Source organism: Haliotis cracherodii, unplaced genomic scaffold (genome assembly GCF_022045235.1).
Source record: "Haliotis cracherodii isolate W230 unplaced genomic scaffold, xgHalCrac1.p SCAF_3, whole genome shotgun sequence".
NCBI classification, from domain to species: Eukaryota; Metazoa; Mollusca; class Gastropoda; order Lepetellida; family Haliotidae; genus Haliotis; species Haliotis cracherodii.
The window spans coordinates 51,097,542-51,116,641 of record NW_027266286.1 but is presented as its reverse complement, the minus strand read 5'-3'; the positions used below and the strand labels follow the sequence as shown (position 1 = coordinate 51,116,641).

Sequence of the window (19,100 nt, the reverse complement as noted above, 5' to 3'; positions counted from 1 at the left end):
ACATAGATGAAGCCAACCTAAATACTGACACCTTTCCTCAACCCAAAATAACCAGCACCAGAAGAATAACATCAAATAGAAACGGCAAAACTACAAACACACCAATTGTTATCATAAACTTCCAGAAGTCAGCAAAGTACCCTCAAGCCCCCAATTTCATCTCTTTCGGCGCTTCAACCAAACTAGAGGTTAAACCCTACATTAAACAAGTCAAACAATGCTCAAACTGTTTACAATACAATCATACTGCTAACATTTGTACATTCAAAAAAACCAAATGTAGGACTTGTGCCCAAACCCAATGCCCAGGAGCCTGCGCTCCCTGGTGCATACACTGTAAAACAACTAACCACTCCTCACTCTCCAACAAATGCCCCCACAGACACACCCTCACCCAACAGGCCAACAAACACATCGACATTGACTCGGCCAAACTCCAAACAAGAAAACAAACACAGCATACAAACAAACCACTCTTACCCACACCGCAACCAAACAACGACCGACACCTACAATCCGCATGGGATGGCATCCCCAAGGAAACACCCCAAGCAACAACCACACTCATCCACCACCCACACAACCCCCAAACATTCGCCACACCGCAGCCACTCTCTGCATCCACACCCGCACGCAAAACAAACCGCAACACACACGCCTTACCCTTACCCAACACCATACAACCCTCAGCCACCAGGGCAACAACAACCACACACGAGCAAGCACTACCCGAAGACGCAAACAGCATCCAACCCATGGACATGCCCAGCACGCACACGCAAGCACCACCAAACACACAAGCAACCCCCATGGAGAGTGAGGATATAAACCAAAGCAATCTAGACGAAAACGATTTCGAAACTGAAGATGACGTAAACGAAATTACTCGATCAGCCCCTAAAAAACTAAAAAACCGCAAACGCAAAAATCAACCCCAACCACAACCCCCCATAACTTCCAAACTAAACAACATCACAATCTTACTGGCCTATATGCTCAAACAAATCAAACCTGAGGCTAGCTCCAAAAATCTTCACAAAGTAGCCCTAAACCTAAAACTCACCACTCAAAGTTACAATGAGTTCCTAATAAACTACTCAACAGCAACCGCAGGACTATAGACAATCCAAACAACCATTAAAACCATAATCTCCAAACACTAAAAACCCAAATAATGACAGGCCTAAATATCTTTCAGTGGAATGCGGACGGGCTTAACTCCCACAGCCACGAATTAAAAGCTAGATTTAAACTAAAACAAGGACCACATATAGCGTGCATCCAGGAAACTAAATTCTCCAATAAATCCAAATTCTACCTACCAAACTATAACATAGTCAGACAAGATCGACCTAAATCCAAAACAACTAGAGCATCGGGTGGCCTACTAATACTAATTAGAGAAGATATAAGCTACGAGCAAATCCAAGTAAATACCCCAAACCTAGAAGCCAATGGTATCCAAATCACCCTAAAAAACCAAAAAATAAACATCATAAACATCTACCACTGGCAACAACAGAAAATCCAACCAGAGGATCTAAACATACTCAAAAAGTTAGGCAACAAATCTACCATTTTCCTAGGAGATTTCAACGCCCACCACCCCTCCTGGGGCACGGGGGATAAACTAGATAACCACGGCAAACTAATATCAGAATGGATAGAAGCTAACGATCTAGTACTTCTAAATAACAACCGTCCCACCAGATACGATAAAAGCAATAGAGACATGTCGGCTATCGACCTAACCATATGTACAGCAGACCTAGCTCAAAGTACCCAATGGGAAGTTCACGACGCCCCCTTAGGAAGTGATCACTTCCCCATAAACATAACCGTAGGAAACACTAACGTCCCAAACCAAACCGAAAGTTCAGAACCCAAATTTAACTATAACCAGGCTAACTGGGATAAATTCCAAAATATCTGCAACGAAGCTAACCTACTAGAACTAGAGAATAGTGACCCAGAAATATACTGCCAAAACCTAACGGACTTCATAGTAAACGCAGCCAAAAGCGCAATCCCCTTCAATAAACCCAATAAATCGGGTAGGCCCTCTGTACCCTGGTGGAACGAGGAAATAGAATTAACTAGACAAAAACGTAAAACAGCCTTCAACAAAGCCAAACGCGACCATAACCACATACCAGTAGCTCACCAACTAAACCACCAGGTACAAAAACTAGTTAAAATAGCTAAAACTAGAGACTGGAAAAAATTCTGTGAGGGACTAAACAACCGCACAGATGCCAGAACGGTCTGGCGTAAAATTCACGCCGTTAGAGGCCTAAAACGTCACAAAAAGACACCTAACATAAACAACTCAACAACCCCTAGCGAAAAAGCAGACAACCTAGCAAACCACTTCTCGGCCACAAGCAGTAATAACAATTTCAGTGATAAGTTTCAACTAAAACTCAAAACAGAGACCAAACCTACCCAAGAACCAAATAATGATGTCCTAGAAATAAATCAACCGTACACAATAGAAGAACTCAACTATGTACTTCAAAACAGGAAAAAGGGAACAGCCCCAGGACTAGACCTAACCTCCTACCAAATAATTAAAAAACTTCCTCCCAAACTACTTCAGACACTACTTAAACTATATAATCTAATCTATCAAAAAGGTCATGTACCAACCCCCTGGAAAGAGGCACTAATCATACCCATCCCTAAACCCGGTAAACCAACCAACCAAGCTAACTCTTATAGACCAATCTCTCTTACCTCCAACCTATGCAAAGTAATGGAATCCATGGCCAAAAATAGACTTCAACACTATCTATCCCAAAATAACATAATAAACTCAGATCAAAGCGGTTTCACTCCTGGTCGCTCAACCTTAGATAACCTAGCCCGTCTCGAACAGGATATTAAAACCGGCCAACTAAATAAACAATACACTACAGGCATCTTTCTGGACTTCTCTAAAGCATTTGATATGGTATGGCACAACGGGCTAATCCAAAAACTTAAAAAAATAGGACTTAAAGGTCAAATCGTAAACTACATCCAAAGCTTCCTCCAAAACCGCAAAATTACAGTGGGTATAGACCAGGCCTTGTCGGAGCAGTGTCCCCTAGAAAACGGCACCCCACAAGGCAGCATTCTTAGCCCCACACTTTTTAACATTATGATAAACGATCTCTTTGATGGCTTATCCCCTAAAATAAACACTTCCAAATTTGCTGACGACGGCGCCCTCTGGATCCGGTCCAAAAGCATCCTAACATCCCAGGACTTACTCCAAAAATCCCTAAACAAAATTCAACAATGGGCAGATAAATGGGGCTTCTCCCTCAACTCAGAAAAAACCACAGGAATAGTATTTAAACATAAAAGTATGAGAAAGACCACCCCAAATCTCAAACTAAATAACAAACCAATCCAGTTCCAAAAACAAACCAAATTCCTAGGCCTAATCTTCGACGAACATCTCTCCTGGGATGCCCACGTCGCAAACCTAATTACCAAATGTAGCAAAGACCTAAACACACTAAGATGTTTAACCGGCTCCAACTGGGGTGCCTCCAAAGATACTCTCCTCAGCCTCTATACATCCCTAATCAGATCCAAATTAGACTATGGCTGCGCCATATACGACACCTTAAACAAAAGCTTAGCCCAAAAACTAGACTCAATACAGTACCAAGCTCTAAAACTAGTCACACGTACTCAACAAGGCACCTCCCTCACTTCACTTCAGGCCTTAACAGGAGAAATGCCACTAAATCTTCGTAGACAATATCTAACACTAAATTTCTGGGCAGCGGCCCAATCAAATCCTCTCCTCCAAAACCTACTAGATCAAAATATCCGTCCCCAAAACCAGGCTCTAACCAGGAAACACCCCCTCCTCACACCGATATCCCAACGAATACTAAACTACCGTAACGAACACCAAATAGGAAACCTAAAACAAAACTGCAAAAACGCCAATGTATTCACCCCTAAACTCAAAATTCCAAAAATAGACACATCACTAGCAAACAAAATCAACAAACAAACAGATCCAAATATAGCTAAATCCACCTCACTAGCTTACATACATCAAAACTGGCCAAATTGGTGTCACATATATACAGACGGATCCACTGATCCGATCACAAATCATACAGGTTTCGGAGTCCACATAGCCCAACCAACCAGAAATACGCAATCCTACCGACTCCCAAACAACCAATCCATATTCACTGCAGAGCTCATGGGTATGGTCACAGCCCTCCATAACCAGCACACTAAAAACCAAAAAAAAATCCTAATACTTACAGACTCGCTAAGTGGACTACAGGCCCTCCAAAGCAAAAACACCAAAAATCGACCCAAATTAATTAACCAAATCCTAAAAAGTATAAATAACCTAAGAGAGGCAGGCAAGGAAATAGTACTTATATGGATCCCAGCCCACGTAGGAATATACGGGAACGAAAACGCTGACCTAGCCGCTAAAAAATCACTTAAAATCCCGGAAATTAGCCTAAAGCTACCAATATCCAAAGCAGAGATCAAAAGTATCAACAAACGCAAAATCTCCCAAAAATGGCATAACCTCTATCAAAACACAAACACCCAAATCATTAAAATCCTCAATAAACCCCTTCCCAAACCAAAAATACTCCACCCCTCCAAAAAAATCGACAGGATAATCACCAAACTCCAAACAGGTCACACCAAACTAAATAGCCATCTCCAAAAACTTAAAAAACACGCAAACGGGAAGTGCCCACACTGCAAACATTCAGAAACAATAGAACACGCCCTCCTACACTGCACCCACTACAACACCCACAGAACAACACTTAAAACCAAACTGAAAATAAATACAGCTCTTACCTTAGAAGCATTACTAAACCCCCTAAATAACCCAGAAATATTCAAAGCCCTAGGCATATACCTAACTAAAACGGACCTCATCAACCGAATCTAAACATAACCAATCAATAAACACTAGCATGTAATACACCAACCCACCCCTACACACTCCCTTAGTCCTAACCACACCCCCAAGGCATGTATTCCAAATTTCAAAATTTTCAAAAATTTATTTAAGCAACCTCTAAAAACCCCACTCAGGTTGCACACCTCTCGTCCCGCCTAGAACCTCACTAAATGGCCCGACCGGGCCCGTGTGCGAAATACGCTTCAGTCGGAAAGCGCACGTAAAATCTCCTAATATAAGTAAGTAAGTAAGGTAAAAAGACATTGCCATGAAAACAGCATGCTCGCGTTTTCAGCGGGTTCAGTAGACATGTTGTGTTTGTTGATTTATGATGTATATTTACAGGGATTAAAATCTACAAAATCTAGCCGTTGTAAAAACATGTGATCACTGTTTAACACGAGGCCCGGCACACTCGCTCACTCGATCCGGCCTCTCGTCTCAAACATTCACTTTTCGTTGATGCATGGTAGCCTATATTGTTCTGGTAATATTAACATCCAAACGACGAAGACCCCTACTAATATCGTGCTATTAAGACAGGCAAAAAGACTTAATCTGTGACGACCGATCGAGTGATCTAAACACCTATGTAAATATGTTACTGTTCGGGGCTTCGCGCCCTAAGTGCTTGTGTCCCGAGATCCTCGTCTTAGTAGACTGTTTTCCTGAAAGTAAAATCCCCGTTACTTACTTGTTATGACAAAGTTAGTTTCAACTTTATTGAAGTGACCAAAATTATGTTTCCAGAAATATACTGTCAAATGTTTTCTGTTGCAAAATGGCGAAGTCGTCAGAAAAACGTGCTTCATTGTCGTTGTTTGAACGCTTGTTCTAGCTTATCATAGACAATACTGATGAGTGTTGTGTTTTACTTTCATAGTTAGATATATTGAGAATTGACAGGCAAGGTTTAAAATGCAAAAACTTGAGTCTCAAGGCTAAAAATGTGCTTTTGAAAGTAGCGATGTCTACAATTTAGACTGGGTCGCTTCATTGGAAACATCACGTGTGGCTTTGAACTTCACCCGTGAGTGTTGCTATTGTAACCGAAATGTAGCCAAATGTTTTTACTACCTAACTGTGTTGTTGAAATTGAAACTTTCCTTGATTAAGAAGTGATTATTCGGATACAAATACACGAAAAAGCACACGCGCTTGTAAGCGTGCAGCTATCAGCCACAACAAGCAAGGTGTCTCCTCCGACGTCCGCGCCTCCGGAGTATCAGCCGGGCCGTCTGTGGGGAAGTGTCATTCGCTCTCTGTGCTTCTCTCGTAGCTGACGTGAATTTTTACCACTCAAACTTACCACTATGGCTGATGCTGCTGCTGCCCCCGCTGCTGTCAAGACTCCCAAGAAGAAGGCTGCTGCCAAGCCTAAGAAGGCTGCCGCACATCCTACCTATTTGGAGATGATCAAGAAAGCTATTTCATCCCTGAAGGAGAGGGGTGGTTCTTCCCGACAGGCTGTTCTGAAATACATCTTGGCCAACTACAAGGTTGGTGACAACCAGGTGGCCATCAATGCTCGCATCAAGACTGCTTTGAAAAATGGAGTCAAGAACGGCGCACTGAAGCAATCAAAGGGAACTGGAGCCGCTGGATCATTCCGTCTTGGCGAGGCAAAGAAAGCCGAAAAACCCAAGAAGGCTAAGGCAGCTGCCAAACCAAAGAAGGCTGCCAAATCCCCCAAGAAAGTCAAGAAGCCAGCTGCTGCCAAGAAACCCAAAACAGCCACTAAGAAGGCCGCTAAGTCACCAAAGAAGGTGAAGGCTGCAGCCAAGCCCAAGAAGGCGAAGACACCCAAGAAGGCAGCAGCCAAACCCAAGAAGGTCAAGACCCCCAAGAAGAAGGCAGTCAAGCCAAAGAAGGCTTAAGCTCTCATTGTCACGCCTTCGCTCCACATTTCTGTGGTCCAAAGGCCCTTTTCAGGGCCATCCAAATACCCCAAAAGAAAACTTGAAAACACTGATAACAAAACAATAAATATTTATATTAGCAGTATAGCAGAAATAAAGTGCAGGTTCTTGTGGTAACAGAGATAACGTAGCAGCAACGCACATAACACGCATATGTGATGATGATAAAGGTACGTCAGGGATTTTATTGTGTGTGTGTGTTGGGGTGGGGGTGGGGGGGTAGTGTGTCTTCACACTAATGACTGTTGTTATGCTTGTTTATTAACCCCCAAAATGGGTGTCTGTTGGAAAGTGAGGCGATTAGTGTCGTTGATAGATATAATATCCTTGAGTGCAGACTTCCTATGTGTGTAGCTGCACATGCACGTTGTGTTCAAAGGTGTAAAACGGCGATAAGGGCCAGACATCCGCGGGGTGTTTTACCGACACACGCCTCGCCTATGCACGACTTTTCATATAGAGCGCCAAGAGTTGTGCGCCCTTGGTCGTGTGCGTTTCGCCTAGCCCCCTACCTGCAACATGTCACATCTACCTGTTGTATGGCGAGAGAAATGTATGGAAATACTTTCTAATAAGTCTAAAGTACGTTTGCAAGCGATCAGCTAGAACGGGGAACATAAAATAGCTGGTTTATCACACAGTCGCATCGTTTTTTTCCATATTTTTAAAGCGTGTCAACAGTGATCAGCTTGCTCACAGCTTTCAAAATACATTTTCCAGCAGCAAGCCAGTGAACTCCTATTGACAGGCGCTCTGTACGATCTAACTCTTTCTCCTTTTCTTATCTGTGTAGGCAAAGAGATGTGAGCCGAGACTTAACACGAACAACATTATGATTTTACATGTATATATTATATATTCATGCTTTGAAAGTAAGAAAGTAAGTAAAATAGTCAATTATCGGTGCACGCAAACACCTTTATGTGGCGAAAAGGACGTACATGCCTTCAGAATAGTTGACGAGTTGGGTGAACTGACAACTGAATATGATCACATGTATAGTGGAAAAGTCCTTTCTGTAAAGGTATGTAAGAATACATGGCTGGCAGCTATGTCTTTGAGCAGACATGCATGAGTGGGTCCAATTACAAGGAAATAAAAGTGTATGATTACATCAGATGTGAATGAGGCAAGTGCACCTTATGGTCGAAAAAGAAAAAAGTGGGAATCGCATAGCAAAAATGTCTACTGCACCCGGTGTTCCCAGGCGGTCACCCATCCAAGTACTCTCCGGGCCCGACGTTGCTTAACTTCGGTGATCGGACGAGAACCGGTGTTTTCAACGTGGTATGGCCGTAGACAAAGCTTATCGGCAAACTTTAGCTACATATAGACACCGCACATTGGTAAAAAGACATTGCCATGAAAACAGCATGCTCGCGTTTTCAGCGGGTTCAGTAGACATGTTGTGTTTGTTGATTTATGATGTATATTTACAGGGATTAAAATCTACAAAATCTAGCCGTTGTAAAAACATGTGATCACTGTTTAACACGAGGCCCGGCACACTCGCTCACTCGATCCGGCCTCTCGTCTGAAACATTCACTTTTCGTTGATGCATGGTAGCCTATATTGTTCTGGTAATATTAACATCCAAACGACGAAGACCCCTACTAATATCGTGCTATTAAGACAGGCAAAAAGACTTAATCTGTGACGACCGATCGAGTGATCTAAACACCTATGTATATATGTTACTGTTCGGGGCTTCGCGCCCTAAGTGCTTGTGTCCCGAGATCCTCGTCTTAGTAGACTGTTTTCCTGAAAGTAAAATCCCCGTTACTTACTTGTTATGACAAAGTTAGTTTCAACTTTATTGAAGTGACCAAAATTATGTTTCCAGAAATATACTGTCAAATGTTTTCTGTTGCAAAATGGCGAAGTCGTCAGAAAAACGTGCTTCATTGTCGTTGTTTGAACGCTTGTTCTAGCTTATCATAGACAATACTGATGAGTGTTGTGTTTTACTTTCATAGTTAGATATATTGAGAATTGACAGGCAAGGTTTAAAATGCAAAAACTTGAGTCTCAAGGCTAAAAATGTGCTTTTGAAAGTAACGATGTCTACAATTTAGACTGGGTCGCTTCATTGGAAACATCACGTGTGGCTTTGAACTTCACCCGTGAGTGTTGCTATTGTAACCGAAATGTAGCCAAATGTTTTTACTACCTAACTGTGTTGTTGAAATTGAAACTTTCCTTGATTAAGAAGTGATTATTCGGATACAAATACACGAAAAAGCACACGCGCTTGTAAGCGTGCAGCTATCAGCCACAACAAGCAAGGTGTCTCCTCCGACGTCCGCGCCTCCGGAGTATCAGCCGGGCCGTCTGTGGGGAAGTGTCATTCGCTCTCTGTGCTTCTCTCGTAGCTGACGTGAATTTTTACCACTCAAACTTACCACTATGGCTGATGCTGCTGCTGCCCCCGCTGCTGTCAAGACTCCCAAGAAGAAGGCTGCTGCCAAGCCTAAGAAGGCTGCCGCACATCCTACCTATTTGGAGATGATCAAGAAAGCTATTTCATCCCTGAAGGAGAGGGGTGGTTCTTCCCGACAGGCTGTTCTGAAATACATCTTGGCCAACTACAAGGTTGGTGACAACCAGGTGGCCATCAATGCTCGCATCAAGACTGCTTTGAAAAATGGAGTCAAGAACGGCGCACTGAAGCAATCAAAGGGAACTGGAGCCGCTGGATCATTCCGTCTTGGCGAGGCAAAGAAAGCCGAAAAACCCAAGAAGGCTAAGGCAGCTGCCAAACCAAAGAAGGCTGCCAAATCCCCCAAGAAAGTCAAGAAGCCAGCTGCTGCCAAGAAACCCAAAACAGCCACTAAGAAGGCCGCTAAGTCACCAAAGAAGGTGAAGGCTGCAGCCAAGCCCAAGAAGGCGAAGACACCCAAGAAGGCAGCAGCCAAACCCAAGAAGGTCAAGACCCCCAAGAAGAAGGCAGTCAAGCCAAAGAAGGCTTAAGCTCTCATTGTCACGCCTTCGCTCCACATTTCTGTGGTCCAAAGGCCCTTTTCAGGGCCATCCAAATACCCCAAAAGAAAACTTGAAAACACTGATAACAAAACAATAAATATTTATATTAGCAGTATAGCAGAAATAAAGTGCAGGTTCTTGTGGTAACAGAGATAACGTAGCAGCAACGCACATAACACGCATATGTGATGATGATAAAGGTACGTCAGGGATTTTATTGTGTGTGTGTGTTGGGGTGGGGGTGGGGGGTAGTGTGTCTTCACACTAATGACTGTTGTTATGCTTGTTTATTAACCCCCAAAATGGGTGTCTGTTGGAAAGTGAGGCGATTAGTGTCGTTGATAGATATAATATCCTTGAGTGCAGACTTCCTATGTGTGTAGCTGCACATGCACGTTGTGTTCAAAGGTGTAAAACGGCGATAAGGGCCAGACATCCGCGGGGTGTTTTACCGACACACGCCTCGCCTATGCACGACTTTCATATAGAGCGCCAAGAGTTGTGCGCCCTTGGTCGTGTGCGTTTCGCCTAGCCCCCTACCTGCAACATGTCACATCTACCTGTTGTATGGCGAGAGAAATGTATGGAAATACTTTCTAATAAGTCTAAAGTACGTTTGCAAGCGATCAGCTAGAACGGGGAACATAAAATAGCTGGTTTATCACACAGTCGCATCGTTTTTTTCCATATTTTTAAAGCGTGTCAACAGTGATCAGCTTGCTCACAGCTTTCAAAATACATTTTCCAGCAGCAAGCCAGTGAACTCCTATTGACAGGCGCTCTGTACGATCTAACTCTTTCTCCTTTTCTTATCTGTGTAGGCAAAGAGATGTGAGCCGAGACTTAACACGAACAACATTATGATTTTACATGTATATATTATATATTCATGCTTTGAAAGTAAGAAAGTAAGTAAAATAGTCAATTATCGGTGCACGCAAACACCTTTATGTGGCGAAAAGGACGTACATGCCTTCAGAATAGTTGACGAGTTGGGTGAACTGACAACTGAATATGATCACATGTATAGTGGAAAAGTCCTTTCTGTAAAGGTATGTAAGAATACATGGCTGGCAGCTATGTCTTTGAGCAGACATGCATGAGTGGGTCCATTTACAAGGAAATAAAAGTGTATGATTACATCAGATGTGAATGAGGCAAGTGCACCTTATGGTCGAAAAAGAAAAAAGTGGGAATCGCATAGCAAAAATGTCTACTGCACCCGGTGTTCCCAGGCGGTCACCCATCCAAGTACTCTCCGGGCCCGACGTTGCTAAACTTCGGTGATCGGACGAGAACCGGTGTATTCAACGTGGTATGGCCGTAGACAATGCTTATCGGCAAACTTTAGCTACATATAGACACCGCACATTGGTAAAAAGACATTGCCATGAAAACAGCATGCTCGCGTTTTCAGCGGGTTCAGTAGACATGTTGTGTTTGTTGATTTATGATGTATATTTACAGGGATTAAAATCTACAAAATCTAGCCGTTGTAAAAACATGTGATCACTGTTTAACACGAGGCCCGGCACACTCGCTCACTCGATCCGGCCTCTCGTCTCAAACATTCACTTTTCGTTGATGCATGGTAGCCTATATTGTTCTGGTAATATTAACATCCAAACGACGAAGACCCCTACTAATATCGTGCTATTAAGACAGGCAAAAAGACTTAATCTGTGACGACCGATCGAGTGATCTAAACACCTATGTAAATATGTTACTGTTCGGGGCTTCGCGCCCTAAGTGCTTGTGTCCCGAGATCCTCGTCTTAGTAGACTGTTTTCCTGAAAGTAAAATCCCCGTTACTTACTTGTTATGACAAAGTTAGTTTCAACTTTATTGAAGTGACCAAAATTATGTTTCCAGAAATATACTGTCAAATGTTTTCTGTTGCAAAATGGCGAAGTCGTCAGAAAAACGTGCTTCATTGTCGTTGTTTGAACGCTTGTTCTAGCTTATCATAGACAATACTGATGAGTGTTGTGTTTTACTTTCATAGTTAGATATATTGAGAATTGACAGGCAAGGTTTAAAATGCAAAAACTTGAGTCTCAAGGCTAAAAATGTGCTTTTGAAAGTAGCGATGTCTACAATTTAGACTGGGTCGCTTCATTGGAAACATCACGTGTGGCTTTGAACTTCACCCGTGAGTGTTGCTATTGTAACCGAAATGTAGCCAAATGTTTTTACTACCTAACTGTGTTGTTGAAATTGAAACTTTCCTTGATTAAGAAGTGATTATTCGGATACAAATACACGAAAAAGCACACGCGCTTGTAAGCGTGCAGCTATCAGCCACAACAAGCAAGGTGTCTCCTCCGACGTCCGCGCCTCCGGAGTATCAGCCGGGCCGTCTGTGGGGAAGTGTCATTCGCTCTCTGTGCTTCTCTCGTAGCTGACGTGAATTTTTACCACTCAAACTTACCACTATGGCTGATGCTGCTGCTGCCCCCGCTGCTGTCAAGACTCCCAAGAAGAAGGCTGCTGCCAAGCCTAAGAAGGCTGCCGCACATCCTACCTATTTGGAGATGATCAAGAAAGCTATTTCATCCCTGAAGGAGAGGGGTGGTTCTTCCCGACAGGCTGTTCTGAAATACATCTTGGCCAACTACAAGGTTGGTGACAACCAGGTGGCCATCAATGCTCGCATCAAGACTGCTTTGAAAAATGGAGTCAAGAACGGCGCACTGAAGCAATCAAAGGGAACTGGAGCCGCTGGATCATTCCGTCTTGGCGAGGCAAAGAAAGCCGAAAAACCCAAGAAGGCTAAGGCAGCTGCCAAACCAAAGAAGGCTGCCAAATCCCCCAAGAAAGTCAAGAAGCCAGCTGCTGCCAAGAAACCCAAAACAGCCACTAAGAAGGCCGCTAAGTCACCAAAGAAGGTGAAGGCTGCAGCCAAGCCCAAGAAGGCGAAGACACCCAAGAAGGCAGCAGCCAAACCCAAGAAGGTCAAGACCCCCAAGAAGAAGGCAGTCAAGCCAAAGAAGGCTTAAGCTCTCATTGTCACGCCTTCGCTCCACATTTCTGTGGTCCAAAGGCCCTTTTCAGGGCCATCCAAATACCCCAAAAGAAAACTTGAAAACACTGATAACAAAACAATAAATATTTATATTAGCAGTATAGCAGAAATAAAGTGCAGGTTCTTGTGGTAACAGAGATAACGTAGCAGCAACGCACATAACACGCATATGTGATGATGATAAAGGTACGTCAGGGATTTTATTGTGTGTGTGTGTTGGGGTGGGGGTGGGGGGTAGTGTGTCTTCACACTAATGACTGTTGTTATGCTTGTTTATTAACCCCCAAAATGGGTGTCTGTTGGAAAGTGAGGCGATTAGTGTCGTTGATAGATATAATATCCTTGAGTGCAGACTTCCTATGTGTGTAGCTGCACATGCACGTTGTGTTCAAAGGTGTAAAACGGCGATAAGGGCCAGACATCCGCGGGGTGTTTTACCGACACACGCCTCGCCTATGCACGACTTTTCATATAGAGCGCCAAGAGTTGTGCGCCCTTGGTCGTGTGCGTTTCGCCTAGCCCCCTACCTGCAACATGTCACATCTACCTGTTGTATGGCGAGAGAAATGTATGGAAATACTTTCTAATAAGTCTAAAGTACGTTTGCAAGCGATCAGCTAGAACGGGGAACATAAAATAGCTGGTTTATCACACAGTCGCATCGTTTTTTTCCATATTTTTAAAGCGTGTCAACAGTGATCAGCTTGCTCACAGCTTTCAAAATACATTTTCCAGCAGCAAGCCAGTGAACTCCTATTGACAGGCGCTCTGTACGATCTAACTCTTTCTCCTTTTCTTATCTGTGTAGGCAAAGAGATGTGAGCCGAGACTTAACACGAACAACATTATGATTTTACATGTATATATTATATATTCATGCTTTGAAAGTAAGAAAGTAAGTAAAATAGTCAATTATCGGTGCACGCAAACACCTTTATGTGGCGAAAAGGACGTACATGCCTTCAGAATAGTTGACGAGTTGGGTGAACTGACAACTGAATATGATCACATGTATAGTGGAAAAGTCCTTTCTGTAAAGGTATGTAAGAATACATGGCTGGCAGCTATGTCTTTGAGCAGACATGCATGAGTGGGTCCATTTACAAGGAAATAAAAGTGTATGATTACATCAGATGTGAATGAGGCAAGTGCACCTTATGGTCGAAAAAGAAAAAAGTGGGAATCGCATAGCAAAAATGTCTACTGCACCCGGTGTTCCCAGGCGGTCACCCATCCAAGTACTCTCCGGGCCCGACGTTGCTTAACTTCGGTGATCGGACGAGAACCGGTGTTTTCAACGTGGTATGGCCGTAGACAATGCTTATCGGCAAACTTTAGCTACATATACACACCGCACATTGGTAAAAAGACATTGCCATGAAAACAGCATGCTCGCGTTTTCAGCGGGTTCAGTAGACATGTTGTGTTTGTTGATTTATGATGTATATTTACAGGGATTAAAATCTACAAAATCTAGCCGTTGTAAAAACATGTGATCACTGTTTAACACGAGGCCCGGCACACTCGCTCACTCGATCCGGCCTCTCGTCTGAAACATTCACTTTTCGTTGATGCATGGTAGCCTATATTGTTCTGGTAATATTAACATCCAAACGACGAAGACCCCTACTAATATCGTGCTATTAAGACAGGCAAAAAGACTTAATCTGTGACGACCGATCGAGTGATCTAAACACCTATGTATATATGTTACTGTTCGGGGCTTCGCGCCCTAAGTGCTTGTGTCCCGAGATCCTCGTCTTAGTAGACTGTTTTCCTGAAAGTAAAATCCCCGTTACTTACTTGTTATGACAAAGTTAGTTTCAACTTTATTGAAGTGACCAAAATTATGTTTCCAGAAATATACTGTCAAATGTTTTCTGTTGCAAAATGGCGAAGTCGTCAGAAAAACGTGCTTCATTGTCGTTGTTTGAACGCTTGTTCTAGCTTATCATAGACAATACTGATGAGTGTTGTGTTTTACTTTCATAGTTAGATATATTGAGAATTGACAGGCAAGGTTTAAAATGCAAAAACTTGAGTCTCAAGGCTAAAAATGTGCTTTTGAAAGTAACGATGTCTACAATTTAGACTGGGTCGCATCATTGGAAACATCACGTGTGGCTTTGAACTTCACCCGTGAGTGTTGCTATTGTAACCGAAATGTAGCCAAATGTTTTTACTACCTAACTGTGTTGTTGAAATTGAAACTTTCCTTGATTAAGAAGTGATTATTCGGATACAAATACACGAAAAAGCACACGCGCTTGTAAGCGTGCAGCTATCAGCCACAACAAGCAAGGTGTCTCCTCCGACGTCCGCGCCTCCGGAGTATCAGCCGGGCCGTCTGTGGGGAAGTGTCATTCGCTCTCTGTGCTTCTCTCGTAGCTGACGTGAATTTTTACCACTCAAACTTACCACTATGGCTGATGCTGCTGCTGCCCCCGCTGCTGTCAAGACTCCCAAGAAGAAGGCTGCTGCCAAGCCTAAGAAGGCTGCCGCACATCCTACCTATTTGGAGATGATCAAGAAAGCTATTTCATCCCTGAAGGAGAGGGGTGGTTCTTCCCGACAGGCTGTTCTGAAATACATCTTGGCCAACTACAAGGTTGGTGACAACCAGGTGGCCATCAATGCTCGCATCAAGACTGCTTTGAAAAATGGAGTCAAGAACGGCGCACTGAAGCAATCAAAGGGAACTGGAGCCGCTGGATCATTCCGTCTTGGCGAGGCAAAGAAAGCCGAAAAACCCAAGAAGGCTAAGGCAGCTGCCAAACCAAAGAAGGCTGCCAAATCCCCCAAGAAAGTCAAGAAGCCAGCTGCTGCCAAGAAACCCAAAACAGCCACTAAGAAGGCCGCTAAGTCACCAAAGAAGGTGAAGGCTGCAGCCAAGCCCAAGAAGGCGAAGACACCCAAGAAGGCAGCAGCCAAACCCAAGAAGGTCAAGACCCCCAAGAAGAAGGCAGTCAAGCCAAAGAAGGCTTAAGCTCTCATTGTCACGCCTTCGCTCCACATTTCTGTGGTCCAAAGGCCCTTTTCAGGGCCATCCAAATACCCCAAAAGAAAACTTGAAAACACTGATAACAAAACAATAAATATTTATATTAGCAGTATAGCAGAAATAAAGTGCAGGTTCTTGTGGTAACAGAGATAACGTAGCAGCAACGCACATAACACGCATATGTGATGATGATAAAGGTACGTCAGGGATTTTATTGTGTGTGTGTGTTGGGGTGGGGGTGGGGGGTAGTGTGTCTTCACACTAATGACTGTTGTTATGCTTGTTTATTAACCCCCAAAATGGGTGTCTGTTGGAAAGTGAGGCGATTAGTGTCGTTGATAGATATAATATCCTTGAGTGCAGACTTCCTATGTGTGTAGCTGCACATGCACGTTGTGTTCAAAGGTGTAAAACGGCGATAAGGGCCAGACATCCGCGGGGTGTTTTACCGACACACGCCTCGCCTATGCACGACTTTCATATAGAGCGCCAAGAGTTGTGCGCCCTTGGTCGTGTGCGTTTCGCCTAGCCCCCTACCTGCAACATGTCACATCTACCTGTTGTATGGCGAGAGAAATGTATGGAAATACTTTCTAATAAGTCTAAAGTACGTTTGCAAGCGATCAGCTAGAACGGGGAACATAAAATAGCTGGTTTATCACACAGTCGCATCGTTTTTTTCCATATTTTTAAAGCGTGTCAACAGTGATCAGCTTGCTCACAGCTTTCAAAATACATTTTCCAGCAGCAAGCCAGTGAACTCCTATTGACAGGCGCTCTGTACGATCTAACTCTTTCTCCTTTTCTTATCTGTGTAGGCAAAGAGATGTGAGCCGAGACTTAACACGAACAACATTATGATTTTACATGTATATATTATATATTCATGCTTTGAAAGTAAGAAAGTAAGTAAAATAGTCAATTATCGGTGCACGCAAACACCTTTATGTGGCGAAAAGGACGTACATGCCTTCAGAATAGTTGACGAGTTGGGTGAACTGACAACTGAATATGATCACATGTATAGTGGAAAAGTCCTTTCTGTAAAGGTATGTAAGAATACATGGCTGGCAGCTATGTCTTTGAGCAGACATGCATGAGTGGGTCCATTTACAAGGAAATAAAAGTGTATGATTACATCAGATGTGAATGAGGCAAGTGCACCTTATGGTCGAAAAAGAAAAAAGTGGGAATCGCATAGCAAAAATGTCTACTGCACCCGGTGTTCCCAGGCGGTCACCCATCCAAGTACTCTCCGGGCCCGACGTTGCTTAACTTCGGTGATCGGACGAGAACCGGTGTTTTCAACGTGGTATGGCCGTAGACAATGCTTATCGGCAAACTTTAGCTACATATACACACCGCACATTGGTAAAAAGACATTGCCATGAAAACAGCATGCTCGCGTTTTCAGCGGGTTCAGTAGACATGTTGTGTTTGTTGATTTATGATGTATATTTACAGGGATTAAAATCTACAAAATCTAGCCGTTGTAAAAACATGTGATCACTGTTTAACACGAGGCCCGGCACACTCGCTCACTCGATCCGGCCTCTCGTCTGAAACATTCACTTTTCGTTGATGCATGGTAGCCTATATTGTTCTGGTAATATTAACATCCAAACGACGAAGACCCCTACTAATATCGTGCTATTAAGACAGGCAAAAAGACTTAATCTGTGACGACCGATCGAGTGATCTAAACACCTATGTATATATGTTACTGTTCGGGGCTTCGCGCCCTAAGTGCTTGTGTCCCGAGATCCTCGTCTTAGTAGACTGTTTTCCTGAAAGTAAAATCCCCGTTACTTACTTGTTATGACAAAGTTAGTTTCAACTTTATTGAAGTGACCAAAATTATGTTTCCAGAAATATACTGTCAAATGTTTTCTGTTGCAAAATGGCGAAGTCGTCAGAAAAACGTGCTTCATTGTCGTTGTTTGAACGCTTGTTCTAGCTTATCATAGACAATACTGATGAGTGTTGTGTTTTACTTTCATAGTTAGATATATTGAGAATTGACAGGCAAGGTTTAAAATGCAAAAACTTGAGTCTCAAGGCTAAAAATGTGCTTTTGAAAGTAACGATGTCTACAATTTAGACTGGGTCGCTTCATTGGAAACATCACGTGTGGCTTTGAACTTCACCCGTGAGTGTTGCTATTGTAACCGAAATGTAGCCAAATGTTTTTACTACCTAACTGTGTTGTTGAAATTGAAACTTTCCTTGATTAAGAAGTGATTATTCGGATACAAATACACGAAAAAGCACACGCGCTTGTAAGCGTGCAGCTATCAGCCACAACAAGCAAGGTGTCTCCTCCGACGTCCGCGCCTCCGGAGTATCAGCCGGGCCGTCTGTGGGGAAGTGTCATTCGCTCTCTGTGCTTCTCTCGTAGCTGACGTGAATTTTTACCACTCAAACTTACCACTATGGCTGATGCTGCTGCTGCCCCCGCTGCTGTCAAGACTCCCAAGAAGAAGGCTGCTGCCAAGCCTAAGAAGGCTGCCGCACATCCTACCTATTTGGAGATGATCAAGAAAGCTATTTCATCCCTGAAGGAGAGGGGTGGTTCTTCCCGACAGGCTGTTCTGAAATACATCTTGGCCAACTACAAGGTTGGTGACAACCAGGTGGCCATCAATGCTCGCATCAAGACTGCTTTGAAAAATGGAGTCAAGAACGGCGCACTGAAGCAATCAAAGGGAACTGGAGCCGCTGGATCATTCCGTCTTGGCGAGGCAAAGAAAGCCGAAAAACCCAAGAAGGCTAAGGCAGCTGCCAAACCAAAGAAGGCTGCCAAATCCCCCAAGAAAGTCAAGAAGCCAGCTGCTGCCAAGAAACCCAAAACAGCCACTAAGAAGGCCGCTAAGTCACCAAAGAAGGTGAAGGCTGCAGCCAAGCCCAAGAAGGCGAAGACACCCAAGAAGGCAGCAGCCAAACCCAAGAAGGTCAAGACCCCCAAGAAGAAGGCAGTCAAGCCAAAGAAGGCTTAAGCTCTCATTGTCACGCCTTCGCTCCACATTTCTGTGGTCCAAAGGCCCTTTTCAGGGCCATCCAAATACCCCAAAAGAAAACTTGAAAACACTGATAACAAAACAATAAATATTTATATTAGCAGTATAGCAGAAATAAAGTGCAGGTTCTTGTGGTAACAGAGATAACGTAGCAGCAACGCACATAACACGCATATGTGATGATGATAAAGGTACGTCAGGGATTTT

General features: G+C 43.5%; 4 non-coding genes across 4 annotated transcripts; all 4 read right to left on the bottom strand.

Annotated features, from left to right (window-relative positions):
- Positions 1-8,049: 8,049 nt before the first annotated feature.
- LOC139476184 (5S ribosomal RNA) lies at positions 8,050-8,168 on the bottom strand. Its single transcript, XR_011654104.1, has one exon. It is a non-coding gene; the product is annotated as a 5S ribosomal RNA (ribosomal RNA).
- A 2,892-nt stretch (positions 8,169-11,060) lies between these two features.
- LOC139476125 (5S ribosomal RNA) lies at positions 11,061-11,179 on the bottom strand. The gene has a single exon (XR_011654054.1). It is a non-coding gene; the product is annotated as a 5S ribosomal RNA (ribosomal RNA).
- A 2,893-nt stretch (positions 11,180-14,072) lies between these two features.
- On the bottom strand, positions 14,073-14,191 carry LOC139476183 (5S ribosomal RNA). Its single transcript, XR_011654103.1, has one exon. It is a non-coding gene; the product is annotated as a 5S ribosomal RNA (ribosomal RNA).
- Positions 14,192-17,083: 2,892 nt separating this feature from the next.
- On the bottom strand, positions 17,084-17,202 carry LOC139476182 (5S ribosomal RNA). Its single transcript, XR_011654102.1, has one exon. It is a non-coding gene; the product is annotated as a 5S ribosomal RNA (ribosomal RNA).
- Positions 17,203-19,100: the final 1,898 nt, after the last annotated feature.